This window comes from Ursus maritimus, unplaced genomic scaffold (assembly GCF_017311325.1).
Source record: "Ursus maritimus isolate PB19 unplaced genomic scaffold, ASM1731132v1 scaffold_26, whole genome shotgun sequence".
Classification (NCBI taxonomy): Eukaryota; Metazoa; Chordata; class Mammalia; order Carnivora; family Ursidae; genus Ursus; species Ursus maritimus.
The window spans coordinates 13,784,684-13,796,967 of record NW_024425119.1 but is presented as its reverse complement, the minus strand read 5'-3'; the positions used below and the strand labels follow the sequence as shown (position 1 = coordinate 13,796,967).

The window sequence follows — 12,284 nt, the reverse complement described above, 5'->3', positions numbered from 1 at the left end:
TTTAGTTATGTCTTCTATACTTCATACATTCCTAAGTTTAATAGGAGTAAGAATATCACTTCCCAACAGACCAGGACATTGACAAATATGGAAATCAGAACCATAAGACCCTAGTTTTAAGTACTGCAGGTGAACATTCATTGAGATGAATTAGATGGCTCTTGGTTCCTGATCTTGTAATCAAGCAGATAAATAATTACACTTTACAAAACATCTAGACAAAAGTTAATTCTTAAACCTCAAGTCAAATGTATGTAGTTTTCCTAACCAGACAATAGGGAAGTCTTTTGGTATTAAACAACTTCTCATTAGACCTGTGTAAATAAAGTATCAAGAAAAAAAATAAAGAATAAGATCATTAAACAAACAAAATCTGTATCTTAAGGGGCAGGAACTTGGCCACAGGAATGGTTATGGAAGAAAACTGACACTTTGTTTTGCCTTAACTTTGAGTGAGCATGTCCAGCAAGTTCCATACCTGGAAAGTAAATATAGGGGAGGGAGTACTGTGCACCCTTAAATTAAAAAAAAAAAAAAAAAAAAAAAAAGGCATTTGTGGATCTAGTCCCCAAAATGAATGATTTCCTCTCTAACTTTGGCAATAATGATTATCTGAAAAAAACTGACAAACTCTAAAGATAAATAATTAATGTGAGAAAATGGCTGCTTCTTTGCCATGAAGAAGCTTACTGTAAACTTAGTAAATTTAGTAACTTTGCGGGGCTTTTAATTGTTAAATACTTTCTGAAATAAAACAGTCCTAAATCTAGACTCCTTCACAAACGTTTGCAAATACACTACTTTTTTAAATGATTATTTTTCTCTATTAGTGAGTGGATCATAAAACTACTTCTCTAAATAACATTTTAATTCTAGCTCCAGTAATCAAGCATATTGTCATTTTCTATAAATCTCCTCCATTGAAGGGCTCCCTATGGCTGCACCTAGCTGCCTCTTAAATATTCATGCCTGACTAATTGATTCATCAATTGATTGAAGTCAGAGAAGAAAAATGTGCCACAAAAAATTGCTAACCATTTTTTGTATTTAATCTCATTTAACCCTCACAACCATCCTACCAGGTAGGTGGTACCACCATTTTATATTAATGCAGCTGGGAGATTCTAAATGCCCTGATCCCAATATAAAATTACTGTTCTTTCCACTTCACCATATTATTGATTTTAGGAAAATTCTTTTTCTTTCTTCATTTTTGCTATCTTCCAACTTTTAAATCACTTAAGTTTGGTGGGAAAGTAAAGAATTACACAAAGATAAAACACAAAATAATTATGTCATTCCATATTTTCAAAACTTTATTAATTTGTATACATTATGCCCTTCAGAGTTATATCTTAGAAACTTATTAATAGGTAAGCAATGGTGTTTCCTTGTTTTCTTCTATTTTGTAATGAATGAGATGGAAGAATTTTTTCTAAAATTTGACTCACAATTTATAATTTTTCATATGCAAGTGCCTGTCAAATCTTTTGACAATTTATCCAGTGGGTGCTTAAGTAAATTATGTATTTAATTATTTTTTAAAAAGTCTGACATCTGTGGATAATCATGAGTTAAAGGAAAAGAGGAACTAGCATACCTTACTTCTCTTTCTTGCACGCCACCTAAGGCAAAAGGGTTCTAGTCTTTCAATAAGCAAATATTTATTGCCTATTAAGGAAGTCAATGTGGAAAGCAATCTTACTCTTTTAATAGTGGCCTTATCATTCCTAATTAGATGGGGTTTTTCTTTAAAATGTGACAGTTGCCACACATGTCAATAAGATGTAATTCCTAACTGCAGAAAGTTTATGAAGCACTACACAACTATAAACATAGAAACAGAAAGGAATAAATGCCTTTAAGTGAGACAGGAAGTAAAGCAGAGTCAAAGAAAAGAAATTAGAAAACTTTCAGCTGAAAATAACAACATCCTTTATTAGTTTTATTATGTAGGCACCATGGCAGCAGTGACTCCTACAATATCAAGGATCTTATGTCATATACCAGAGAGCTATTCAGACTTCTCCTAACACACTACCTTCTTTCTCATTTCTGATACCCTGAACACCCTATTTATTTCCTTTACTGAGAATATCCTTCTAATTCATCCCTTAAAATACAATTCCCCTAAGATTTCCTTGATCTCCCCTATTACAGTTTCACTTTCTGTGCCTTACATGGTATGTTTTTTTACTTATATAGAAAACTGCTTTTAATTACTTATTAATCAGGTAAGTTTTACCTATATGCAAAGAATTTACAACCACAATCTTTTTACTTGTGTGTATTACAAAGTCCTCAAAAATCATATTTTCTATCTTCAAAATGTGTATTTCACACATATAGCTACAAACGAAAAATAAGATCTGGAAAACATGATAAAAACATAACTTTGGGGCACCTGGCTGGCTCAATCGGTGGAGCATGTGACTCTTGATCTCCCAAGTTGAGTGTAGAAATTACTTAAATGTAAAAAAAATTTTAAAAACACACACTCAACTTTGACACTGAAACAAGTAGTTCAAACAACTGTCATTACCCACAGTCCTTACCCACAATCTTTCACCCTTTTAAAATAAGCAAGTTAACTGATAAAGTTTTAAAATAGTAAACTGAATGAATGAATGAATGAATAAATAAATAAAATATTACACTGAGATTTTAATATTAAATTATAATTCTAATCTTGCAAAGCTAAACATGATTTTAATATGTTTGCAAAGGCAAGAAGAAAGGGGCAGTATTCCACCAAATAAGGTAAATATAATAACTAGAATCTCAACCACAAATCATGAATACAAAGCTCTCAAAATTCCACTTCAAAGGAAAATATAGAGGGGTGTGTGGGTGGCTCAGTCAGTTAAGCGTCTGACTCTTGATTTTAGCTCAGATCATGATCTTGGAGTCATGAGATCAAGTCCCATGTCAGGCTCCACACTGGGCAAGGAGCCTGCATCAGATTTTCGTTCTCTTGGGGCGCCTGGGTAGCTCAGTCGTTAAGCATCTGCCTTCGGCTCAGGGCGTGATCCCGGAGTCCTGGGATCGAGCCCCACATCAGGCTCCTCCGCAGGCAGCCTGTTTCTCCCTCTCCCACTCCCCCTGCCTGTGCTCCCTCTCTCACTGGCTCTCTGTCAAATAAATAAATAAAATCTTTAAAAAAAAAAAAAAAAAGATTTTCGCTCTCTCGCCCACTGCTTCTCCCCTATTCTCTCTCTCAAAAAAAGGAAGAAACCAAGGAAGACACAGTTTTAACCATAACTCTTAAAACAAAAAACTAGTTTTCAATATCAAATTATGAATTACTTTGAGAGACTACTTCTCCAGCTTACTTTTATAGCAGAAAGGGCTAGCTGTTCCCTAACAACCATTTCTTTCCTTTTATAAAATTCCTTAATTTTAACTGAGCACATGGTTATCCACCTAGATACTACATTAACCAGCCTTCCTTTCCCAACTGAGTATGTTCCAATGACTAAATTCTCACCCATAAAACATGAGTCAAAGTGATACATGCCACTTTCAGATCATGTTCTCAAAAGAATGAGGTGTGTACTCCCATTGCCCTTTCTCTCTTGCCCCTGGTAGGTAAACTGTGGAGTAGTCATGTTCAACCTGGAACCATACGTTAAGTCAAAGCCACCTTAAACCCTAAACAGTCTTTTTCTGTATTGTTACAGGAGAGAAATAAACATTTATCATCCTTAAACCATGGTAATAATCTCACAGAGCAGTTCAGGCTTTATTGCAATCCAATTAGTTCCTGACATTTAACACCTAAAAGGAAATAAGAGAAATTTTCAAAGACAGTCTCTTTTCTCTTCCACATTTTTCACTACTTCTTCCTTTTAAAACACTTAATCTAGTAAGGGCAATAAGGCAGATACACTCCTACTAAACTCCAAAGCCTTAGTTGAGAATGAGCTGAAGCAGTCACATCATTCACTGTTTCACCAACCTTTCTCCTGGTTCTCAAAATGGCAGATTCTATTCTCATCTTCTAGGTTTATCTTTTTATGAACTGGATGGCATTATCTTTGAGAATGACTGACTCAAGGAGAAATCCTTTAAGAGCTCTGTCAGTTCTGAGAATCACTGCCTTAACATTCGGGCAAATTCTCTTTAACATGTAAAAGTACCATAGAGTACTGGACACATAATTCCTAGGTACCCACCCAGAAAATAATTACTCCAGAGAGCACAGGGTTATACAAAGAAAGGGACAAAGAACTGTACAGTTAAGACATTATGACACTACTACCTCACATCTTACAAAGGGGCCCTCTCTCCCAAATTAAAGGGTTTATAGCTAATTATTCCTAGTTATTAAATTAAAAAATGACAAAATATTTTTATAATATTCTGAGAAATGAAAAACTGCAGACATGAATAAATGAATATTTCTCATGATAAAGTTAATAGGTCATCTTCATTTCTCAGACTTTCACATTCACCTAGGTCCAATTATAAAGTCTCTCAAGAAAGTATTGTCTACTGTACCCTTAGGCTTATCACATTTTTTGGAAAGTGGCCAAGGAGATGCCTGAGTCATTCTCTTAAAGACTCAAAAATGCAAATGATCAAAATTCAAAAGTGAAGACATTCACATTGTACAAACAAGCACTGGTGCCCTAGTCTTCTCATTTTGCAGACATTAAAAAATGAAAATGCTGCCCAGCACTCATACTCTCTATCTCCAATACAAAATGGGTTTCCACCATGTAACTCGAAGAATATATAAACAAAGTTTAATTTTTCGGAATTCACTTTTCTGTTTTAACAAGATAAAATGACTGGTTAAACCACTGACTTACTCTTCAGATTTCAGGACAATCTGAAAAGAACACCGCAAAATCATTTTTAAAGTCTTGGGTTCTGTAAAGAACATAACAAGGTCAAATGGGCAAGAAATTCAAAAGAGAAACTCCACTAATGGATAGGTAATTTCTAGATACCCTAGGGAACTTACAGGGACTATGGCTTCCCAGAGGTGCTTGGTCATTTTTTTTATTTGTACTCTACTATACATTATGTTAAAAACATCACCTAATTTTCATCCATAATACACCCCACATGTGACTCCCTTGAGAAAGTACATATGCCCATGTATGAATCTTCCATATACCTCAAAACTTAAAAATTACAATAGAAACCTTTCTAACCTAAATTATACAGTTCTTTGCCTTCTTGAACAAGTTAAATTAAATATTCTCTATGATCCAGAATCATTAATAAGATCATCAATTACCATAATGAACATGTTACAAATACTGACTCAGCTTTAGGAATACTAATTCCCAAACTACATGACCTCAAAACTAAGTTTTTAAATTCTTGCTTCTAACACTTGAAACCTGACCCCTCTTCACTATCATGATGCTAGCCATCACTTCTTGCTCCTATTCATATATGTTTCTACAGTAGCACTTCTCCTGTCCCTATTTTACTATTCCTCAACTATTATAGTCTAAAAAACCAAGTATCATAATTTGTCAGAACTAGAAAAAGTTTTCAAGAGCAAAGGTCACATAAAAGAAGTAAAATATGCAAATTTCTATAAGCGGCTTTGCTTGAAAAAGACCCAAAAATGGGAGGGAATTTTTCATTTAAAAAGTTTGGTAGGGGCGCCTGGGTAGCGCAGTCGTTAAAGCGTCTGCCTTCCGCTCAGGGCGTGATCCCGGCGTACCGGGATCGAGTCCCACATCGGGCTCCTCTGCTATGAGCCTGCTTCTTCCTCTCCCACTCCCCCTGCTGTGTTCCCTCTCTCGCTGGCTGTCTCTCTGTCACATAAATAAATAAAATCTTAAAAAAAAAAAAAAAAAAAAAAAAAAAAAGTTTGGTAAAAGCCAATAATATCTTAAGAATTAATTTCTACCTATTTCCTAGAGTTATTTTCATGGAAGCCAATCAGCACAAAGAATAGATTTAATGGACAATGAATTTATACTAGTATATTAGGAAAACATCCTTACGAGAGAATAACATATAGTGACCAAAGAAACTAAAAATAAAAATGTTTAACTTTATTATATTATTAGGTTCCATCCTGGCCAGAAAAATGAATAACTTTTCAACATTTCTCTATTAAAAAAAAAAAAAAGTCTATGTTAAAGAAAAATTTTGGTTTCAAATACTGTAGAACACTTTAACTTGCCAACCTATTTTCCCACTTCTAACTTCATACTTGCACTATTTTCATATCACCATGTCCTAAGGCAGATTAAAAATAGAAATGCAGTCCTATATCCTCTAACAACTTATCCCTATTAACATTATATCAGCACTAGGAAACAAGTAAAATAACACCTTAATGAAAAGTAACATATCACAAATTTTCCCAGTGTTCTTAAAAAAAAGGACATTTTGTGGAATCTGCAGGAATTGTGTTCTATTCATGAGTTAAAAAAAAAAAAAACAGTATAAAGATGTAAACTCACCCCAATTTAGGTTTAATGCAATCCTAAACAAAACTTCAAATAACTGGTTTTTTAAAAACTTAACCAAATGAATCTAAAGTTCGTAGGCAAAAACAGAGAGAAGACTAGCTAAGAAAACTCTGAAAAAAAATTATAAGTATTGCCCCTCCACATATTTATATAGTCTACAGCACTACGGCAAATAAAACAATACAGTACTGCTGTATGAATAAGGCTAGACAGTGCTTGCTGACCTGCTCTTAGGTTTTATACTACATATTCCCGTCAACAGTTGATGAAAACTATAACTCTTAACCCAGAAAAAGGCACATATGCACACTCACATAAAGTTGTATACATCAAGGAATCCATGGAAGAATCTACCAAGGAATCCTCTTAAAGCCTATCTATAGGAACTCCTGAGACCAATGGACCCCAAGTTAAATATCCCTAGTAAATGAAGCAGAACTATAGCTCAAATCTAGTAACTTATGACTAAAAATAGTAACTCAAAGCAGTAAGAAAAGAGATCAACATAAAATTCTAAGAAAACTAGATATTTGGAAAAACTGGAAACTAGCAACACATCCTCATATAATACCGCAAAATAAACTCCATACAGATCAAAATACATTTTTTAAGATCCTTACAGTATGTAGAAAAAATAAACAAAATAGGTGAACATTTAGTTTATCCCACAACAGGTCATATTTTCTAGGCAGAGAAGTCCTGGAAGAAATCACAAATAAGAAAAAGCAGTGCATTACTACATAAAAATGGCAAACTTCTGAATATATAAAACCGTAAGCAATTTTAATAGTAATAAACTAAAAAAAACCTGCCAAAAATATGAATAGCAAAATATGGACTATATCCATAAATAGTCACCAACAGGAAAAACATTAAAAAATAGAAAAATACATAAAAAAGCCTCAAACAGCTAATTCACAAAAGTGAGAAAAATGCATTCATAAACATTAAAAAGCTGAATTTCATTAGTTATCAAAAAGAAAAAAAAATTAATGAGCCACTACTTTTCAGCCACCAAATTGATGGTGGTATGGGAAATGCTTTTCAAAAAAACTAAGCTTTTATTAATTGTGTAAATTACTTTAAAAGCCCTTTGAAGCAGTAATTTCAAAGAAATATAAGATGCAGTTCATGACTCATGTGCAAGGATGTTCACTGTAGCATTATTTATAACAGGGAAAAAGGCAACTAACAAATGGTCAATGAAAGAAATATTTAGTAAGTCACAGTACATTCTTATTAGAGATAACAATATCACATAACCACTTAAAATCATCTGAAGAATATCTGATGATTTGGGATATTTTCACAACATAATATTATGTAGCCATTAAACATTTTTAAAAGAATATTATATATTTAAAAAACATCAAAGTATTATTAAAAGAATAAGGAAATGGGAAAAGAACAGAAATGAAATTATGGCCCAAATGAAAAACTAATCAATATTTATTGAACAATCCATATTTATTGATTGATTGATCAGCCATGGAAAAATAACAAAAATCTCCAAAACATTTAGAGTTTACTTCTAAATGTTGCTAATTCTCAACACTTTCCAAATGTGCTATAATAAGTAAAAAAAGTTTTTAAATATATGTATCATATATTCAAATCACGATTTTAAGGAAAAAGATAATTTTAATGGTTTATGGCTTAATCAAACCTTTTTGTCTAAACTACATTTTATATTTAAAATCTACAAAACTAAAAAGGTTTTAAATGACCCCAGTAACTTAGTATTCGTTCGTTAAGTAATCTAGTCTTAATGTTATATATGTTGCATATGTGCCAAAATTTTGTGGTTTCATAACTACCAAACTAAAATTTCAAAACATGCTTGTTACTGAAAGAACAATAACAAACAAATAGTGGCCATTCAGACAATTCACTGATCTTAGTTTTAAGTTCATAGAAGTATATTTGCCTTTCTAACAGCAAAATTATCTTACTAAGAAATATTTACATTATACATTATGTTCCTCAGTGTTTTCAAGTACCTCTTACAATCTTCAGCATTAACCTAAGAGGCAATCATTTGTATATTCAAATGAAAACATAAGCTTAAATACACAAACCAAAATACTTCACTTTTCTGGAAATGCAAAGTGTACCATGCCCTAAGATCAGAGTTCTTTTCTTTTCTTAAATATGTATGTGTATATAAATACACATACAAACACACAGATATACAAAATACAACGTATTTTCAACTCTAAACATCTGAAACAATGTCCCAGGAAGTGGGGGAAGGGTGTGCTGGGTAATCCACCCCACAAGTATAAAAAGGGAAGAGATTACACAACTGCCCTCTAAATATATTTCTGTGTACAGGAGTCCAGAGGTCCAGGAATTATGTGAACGGCTAATTTCCTGTTGAGAAAAAAGAATTATCTTTCCTATCACTCCATTCTATCTCATATGTGACGTCATTTTTTAAAAATCCACCAACCAAAACTATTCCTTTCAATTACATCTACTTAATACTAATGGTACTTGCTTTGGGCAAGAAAAACGTCCCTAACCAACCATTATAAGTACTAGCCACTTCTTCATTTGACAGATGACTGATTTAAACTTAGTGTTCTATAACTAACCAAGAAACCAATTATTGTACACACAAACCACAGGTGAAGTTTATGAAAACCAGTTACAAGCTTTTAGCCCAGTAAGAAATAATTTGCACAATAATAGAATTATATCAAATTGTGTAACACTCATCCCAGGGGTGTTATGTAAGATTTAAATATAGTGACACAACCACTTTAAACTAAAATAATCAGTAGCATACTTACAATTACCTTCTTTAAGAAAAAAAAACTAGGAACACTAAGAAATCAAACACAACTGTATCTCATACACATGTATATGGGGCAGTTTTTTTTAAAGAATCAACTGATTTTTTTTCATTGATGGTTAACTTCATTTCCTCATAAAGGCCTCAGTTCAGTTAGTTCTTTGCAGAATTCTTGGTAAGAAAAATTTACCAACCAAGTGTTATTTCACATATCATAACAAATAAAATGCTAAAAAAAAAAAAAAAGACTTAATTGTAAAAGTCAGAGTAACAAAAATGACCAAACTGAAGCACTTATGGACAAGAGATCAGAGACTGCAAAATCTAAAACTCAAATGCAAGTAGGATCAGAAGCACACAAACTGATAAAATTAAGGCTTCATTAACTTAGATTGAGATATGATTCTTCCAATGCCCCTTCCCCCTCATATTTCCAAAACTCAAACTGTTTCTATTTTGTAAACATTCCCTGATAACAGAACTGGTAAAAATAGGGTTAAAAATGTATTTGCAAATGTGCAGTTCAATTAAATGTACTTCCCCTGAGACCACCACTAGGTGCTGATCTTTATCTCCCTAAATATAAACTTGACCCAGCATTACCCTAAAAGTGAAATTATAATCGAGAACCACAAGTGACAATCATTTTTACAGAAAATTAAGTTTACAGCTTCTCAGAGAATCGGAAAAATATAAAAAGAGTTTGAGGTCGATAGAAGAGTAAAACACAAGAGAAACGTCTTCCTTGAAAAATGTGGGAATTGGAGGATAAGAAAATGAAACTCCTCAAGAACGAGGAAAATTAAATCTAGAACCCAAATGGCGTCCAACAAGAACATTAGATCTTGAAAATGAATATTGCGCTTGCGCAGCCACCGCCCCGCCAGCTGCACAACTGCAGCTAGAGCCCGACCCCGCAAGATCACGTGCTCCCATGCAGCGCCCGCCCGCAGCTCCGCAACCGCGCAGGCGCACACACATCTCCCGCAGCCGCCATAATGCGGTCTTGACTCTTCATAAATACAATAGTAATTTAAGAAAATGTGGTTATAACAGCCCCTAGGAGTCACATATACCTTTCGGGGCGGGAGATGAGGGAGGGGGAACCAAGTTCCTTCCTACAGAGCCGTTCCGCGCAACCGTCCTCAACGCGGCCGCTTCAGTATCGCGCGCTTCAGTCGCCGCGCCGCCGCTGCCGCCGCCGCCTCCGCAGATTCAAAAACAAACCCGCTTCTCCCTTGCACGCGCCGGGGCCGTTATGCAAATTAATGTAGGCGGGGCTACATGGTCGTAATATTTGCCACGCCCATGGTACTAACAGCCAATAGGCTCACGGATCAGCCGTTCCCCATGCAAATCTCCTGGTTTTTTATTTGAATGAGGGAAATTGGCCACGCCTCCTGCCTTGGAAAGGAGAAGGAAGTCTGAGGTGGTGGCGCTGCGCCTTTCAGTTGCAGTGCGAGGTGTGTTTTGAGTGGAGCTTCGCTCAACCAGTGAGTAGCACTTTATTAGCGCCCTCTATGAGCCTTAGGAAAGAAGGAAGGGATTAGGTAGGTGAGAGTTAAAGAGCTGAGAGAAAGATTTTCGAAAAAGGCTGAAGTATATTAGTTCATCATTTATATTAAAAATTCACAAAATATACTTTAAACTGTAAGTAATGAGAGAATGGCAAAAACACATCTTTTTTTTTTTTTTTCAGTTTTGTGCCAGAGCTAGCACTTCCAGTCAGACCCTTCCACCGGAAGTTGTATCCCTTATATGAAATTTTGTATTGGGACCGAATCCTTAATGAAGGCCATGAGATGTAGTGGAGAAGGTGCTACTCAGTTTGTTGGGAGATCTGGGCTCACATCCAAGTACTCCTGTCTTCTTGCCTGTTTCTTGGAACACGTGTGTTAACACAGTTTTCTCATCTCTAAAACGGTGGTAATGCCTGTGATTCAAATCGGTTAAGAGAGCTCAATGATAGGATAAATGTAAAGGTGTTTTGCAAAGCAAGAAGAGCCTGACAAATAGATAGGGTTTGGTTATCTTGTTTTTTAATGTAATTTTTCTCTTCAATTAATCTATTCATTCAGTTTTTATTTAGCAATCACTCTTCTAGAACTATATTAGGTGACTGTCCTCCAGAAATCTATGCTAGAGGAAACGAAAGGAAACAGGACATTTTTGTAAGTAATAAGAAATTAGTGGAGGGTGGTTAATACTTATTTTTATAATTTGGGTCTTTCAATTTAGTTGAAATACTGGGTAGCTTTAGGAGAATCACCTAATACAGAGTTGGACAATCAGTAATGCCTTCCTAGAAAGTGTGAACTCCAAGATGAGAATTGATTTAAAAGATTTTTTGCCTAAAAGCTGAACTTTATTGTAGAACAATGAGGGATCACTTGAAAAGTAGTAAGTCAGGAAATAACACAGATTTGCATTGCTTCATTGCTAAATTTTGTAAAGTACTTTACACAGAACATAGTATATGATTGTTCAAAAAAATCACAAATACAGGCTCAATTATAACATTACATATTATAATTTATTTAGTACATACGTGCTCAGTTATAAAATACTCAACAAATTGCTAATATTAATATCGATATTAAAAGCTTCACTCTAGGGGCGCCTGGGTGGCGCAGTTGTTAAGTGTCTGCCTTCGGCTCAGGGCATGATCCCGGCGTTTTGGGATCGAGCCCCACATCAGGCTCCTCTGCTGGGAGCCTGCTTCTTCCTCTCCCACTCCCCCTGCTTGTGTTCCCTCTCTCGTTGGCTGTCTCTGTCAAATAAATAAATAAAATCTTTAAAAAATAAAATAAAATAAAAATAAAAAAATAAAAGCTTCACTCTATAATAGTAAGACAAATGGGATTGGAATAATAGAGCCCATCAGGTTTCACTTTGTATGTTTTCTATAAACAAAAAAGAACCATGTTTATAATAGTTCATTCTCAATTGTTTAGACCAACGGCAAAGGGGGAAATAATTCAGCATTAACTCACCAGTTAGTTAATTTTCATAAATATGCTCAAATTCTAGACTTGCCTCCC

The 12,284-nt window shown here is 34.5% G+C and overlaps 1 protein-coding gene across 2 annotated transcripts in view; it reads right to left on the bottom strand.

Annotated features, from left to right (window-relative positions):
* LOC103677770 (activating transcription factor 7 interacting protein) overlaps positions 1–10,504 on the bottom strand; it is a 113,779-nt gene extending 103,275 nt beyond the window's left edge. Inside the window, exon 1 of one of the 2 annotated variants that reach the window (XM_040642180.1) lies at positions 10,320–10,504. The gene's annotated coding sequence lies outside the window, so the exon portion shown is untranslated. The remainder of the gene's footprint in view (positions 1–10,319) is intronic. The other variant, XM_008707018.2, reaches the window with a different exon arrangement.
* Positions 10,505–12,284: the final 1,780 nt, after the last annotated feature.